Source organism: Hylobates moloch, unplaced genomic scaffold (genome assembly GCF_009828535.3).
Source record: "Hylobates moloch isolate HMO894 unplaced genomic scaffold, HMol_V3 SCAFFOLD_2, whole genome shotgun sequence".
NCBI lineage: Eukaryota > Metazoa > Chordata > Mammalia > Primates > Hylobatidae > Hylobates > Hylobates moloch.
In genome coordinates, this window is record NW_026652277.1 from 106825785 (window position 1) to 106830059 (window position 4275).

Genomic DNA, 4275 nt, shown 5'->3' on the forward strand with positions numbered 1-4275 from the left:
CTGTGTCTCTTTTTTTTTTTTTTATTAAAAAATAATTAATTGAACCTATCCTTTCTCTTGACCAGCTCTACTGATGGCCTACTTAGGTTGCTAATGTGAGATGTTTGCAGGCATAACTGGAGAGGCCTTAAAAGTTTGTTGTGGACTGGTGGAGGCATGGTTACTTGGTAGAACTCTGTGGTGGGTTTCCAGTGACATGGAAAGTCTTCACACCACTGAGGAGTTTGCTTCAGGCTGGTCCTTGGGAAGCCACAAGAGATGGTGGTGGAACTGTGGCTGGATGACATGAGTCCAATTCCTGCCACAGCCTCTAGCCAGAGTCAGTAGTATGTGCACCTGTCACTGGCCCTTTAGTGGGTTTCATATTTGTTCAGACTTGTCCAGTTGGCCAGAAGCTGACTTTGTGTGAAATGGGAAATGCTGCTTTCACAAACACTGGTTGCACTAATTCAACCTCTTGACAAGCTGGGCACTGTTCAAAAAGGAGAATGCAAAAGTTAGTCATCTTTGGAGGACATCAGCCTCCAAAGAAAAAGTAATCAAAAGTACTGAGCCTATTGGACACCTATGGAAAGCTGACGAGAACCAACTCAATCCTGAAGGAGGAAGTAAGTTTCCCAATAAAAGAACCTAATGAAGACAGATGCAGACACTCAAGAAAAAAGGAGATGATGGTTGAAGTTACAAGGATGATGCTGTCACTGGCCTAGCAGTGACATAGAGAGCTTATGCAAACAACAGCTTCCTCATTGTCCTTCAGAAGGATGGGCCGTTCCCTTCCCTCTACTCAAACTTCCTGTGCTGCCAAGCCACATTCATTCACCTTCTCTCCAATAGGAGGTTCATTTTTGCCCTGGATCCAAGGAGGCAGCTCCTGCGGAGATCTCCTTTTCCTTCTCATTCTCTTTTGGGAAGCACTTATGGAGCCCTCTCAATGGGCAGGAGTTTTTCCTCCACCATCACATCCTAAAAATAGAAATGAGTTCTTTTGAAATTAATTCAAAATTTGAATGAATGAATTATTGGAACCAAGATCAAGAAACTAAAGACTGGCTGGGTGCAGTGGCTCACACTTGTAATCCCAACACTTTGGGAGGCCGAGGTGGGCAGATCACTTGAGGTCAGGAGTTCGAGACCAGCCTGGCCAACATGGTGAAACCTTGTCTCTACTAAAAATACAAAAATTAGCTGGGCGTGGTGGCACACACCTGTAATCCCAGCTACTCGGGAGGCTGAGGGAGGAGAATACCTTGAACCCAGGAGGCAGAGGTTGCAGTGAGCTGAGATTGTGTCACTGCACTCCAGCCTGGGCGACATGGCGAGACTCCATCTCAAGAAAAAAATAAAGACTTTTACATCGTTTCTCTTCAAAAGGAATTTTAATCTTTTTTTTTTTTTTTTTTTTTGCATTTTAAAAACTGCTACTTAATGGCCAGATGCGGCGGCTCATACCTGTAGTCTCAGCACTTTGGGAGGCTGAGGCAGGAGGATACCTTGAGCCCAGGAGTTTGAGACCAGCTTAGGCAACATAGTGAGACCTCATTCTACCAAAGAAATTTTTTTTTTTAATTAGCCAGGCATGGTGATGCATGCCTATGGTCCCAGCTACTTGAGAGGCTGAGGTGGGAGGAACACTTGATCCCAGGAGTTTGAGGTTGCAGTGAGCTATCATCATGCCACTGCACTCCAACCTGGGCAATACAGTGAGATCCTGTCTCTAAAAAATAAAATAAAATAAGATAAAATATAAAAATTTAATAAAAGAACATACTTGTGTTCAAAATGACATTTGATAAAACTTTAGCTGTTCTATATTTTAATATAAATCTCATAATTATTTGTTTTCTCTATACATAAGTATAGATATTGTTTTATGTAATTATATGTTTATCAGTAGTATACAATTCCAAGTGGATTCTACAGAGTCTTCAGAAGCTCTCAGCAGGATTGGGCCCTGGCTGCATAGAGTGGCAGTCAGTTCACTAATGCAGATTGTATTGGCTCTTCTTGCTTGCATCACCCTCCTGCCTCCTTTATGCCTGCTACATTTCTCATCCTCCCTTGCCTGTAGATATGAATATGACCACATTCTGGCCAAAGACATGTAAAGGGAAATGTAATAAGAGATACCTGGAATGGCCCCTTAAGGGACTTTTTTTCAGCTGAGGGGATACACTCTTTGTCCTTCTCTTCTTCCTACTGCCTGAAATGTGGGCATGACAGCTGGAATGCCAGCAGTTATCTTGGACTCATGAAGAAACCTCGAGGAAGGAAGCCACGCACTGGGTATAGCAGAACAGAAGTGTGACTACTTGGTCCTTGATGGCAGTGAAGTTGCCCTGGACTAACACCAGACATATTTTATATGGGAGGGAAATACAATTCTTATTAAATTACATGATATTTGGGCTTTAGAATAGAGGCTGCTAAATCTAAATTTAGTGCATCTATCTTGCAGGGGTCTGTCCTGCAGACCTGGACCCAACGACGGATGAATAACATACACTGACACAGATATTTTGCCTGTCAGTCCAGCTGAGGGTCTGGGCCACTTACAGACACCAAGGAGGGTGCTGTAGAGCTGCAGCCTCGGCCCTGACTCGCTGGCCCTGCCGGCATTTATTCAGCACACATTAAATGACAAAGGCTTTGAGTCAACACCATTAGAGGGTAATTAACCTGGTTAATTAACCACCCAGAGCCATCCTGATCTCAATCACGATCAAAGGTTAGTTTTAGGACCACATGAGTAAACAAGTTATTTAGATAAACTCCTCTACATTCCTATGCATCTATGCCCTAAGCTTTTAAGAGAATTCAGCTGCCTTCAGCCAAACACTTCAGTGAAACTATGCAAACCCCCAGGCCTTCCAAGAGAGTTTGTGTTTATTTCCTATAGTTTTACAATTTCTCCCACCATCCTGACTGAACCCCCACACATCTTTTATCCTACCCCTTCAGCTCGGTCTTTCTTTGATGGTGACAAAAGGCAGGTAGGATATCATAGTAGTTACTAAAATAGTTAGCAACCCAAGCCTGTTCCTCAAACCACTTGAAGAATGGATTCCCCATTTTCTAGCTCAGTTTCCCCTGTGCAGTGATACCAATAAGTAAGACCAGAAATAGATCCACAACTGGGGGAACTTGAAGCTTCTAAAATTTGGGGGCAACTATATAAGAACACAACATTACAAATACAAAATTAGATACTCTCTCAGGTGGGGTTCCTTAAAAGCAGAGCCTGAGATGGAGATTCTTGTGCAAGTGACTTATGAGTGGGCTCTCAGAAAATTGTAAGGGAGAAAGGGATGCAAGATAGGGCAGGGGTAACTAGGCAAAGGGATGGTTTTAGAAGAGATCTAGCCTCAGGCTGATTTCATGGGGAGCTCTGGAGTGTAAATTACCCTGCTGTGAGTCAAAAGCTTTTACATCGATCAGTCATTGGGGTGGTTCAAGCTCCCATGCAAGGTGGCTCCCCCAGGCCTGGGCAGTCAGTATGCTGCAGAAGGGTACAGGTATGGGTCCTTGGTAGTGAACACCTGCAGCAGCTGGTAGATGGGTGCACTGGCTTGCTGAAGGGAATCAGGGAAGGAGACTAACAGCTGTTGCTACAGATAAGAGAAAATGGTGATTTAAAATCTTAAGAAATTGGTAAATATTGTAAATATCACAAAATTCAGAAAAATATACCATTTCTCCTATTTTTTTACTTCATAATTTTTGATCACCTCTTCATATGGCAATGGTTTTGTAATGTAGTTTTCTATAGAAAGTCTAGCATAATTGATTTAAATTTGTTTTTATTATTGATCATTTAGAAAAGTTTCTTTTAGCTTCATTATTTAGCTATAATCCGTTACATGTAATGCCATGTATATTTTTAGGATTATCGTCAAATTTGGTAAAGCCTCTATCAAATTTTTTTTGTATATTGGCTATAAGATTTAAAGGCATTTCAAGTTTTCTTGGACAATGATAAATCTTAAGTTCTCTTTGAATTGGCCATAGTCATTAACCAGTTTGTCTTCAATGTCTTATTTCAATGGCATATAATGAGTTTATATTATCTTTATTGATAAATTTAAATTTTCTTCCAGTAAGTGACATGTCATCAGGCTTCATCAAGATCAGACAGATTGTGTGTAGTACTGCTAAGTTTGTACCCTATACGCAGTAATTCTGATAAACTCAATTTTGTACCATTCCCATTGAAAGAGAGGAGAAAACTGTGAAACAGTTGTAATTGTGTATATGGCATCATTGAGTATATTCTTC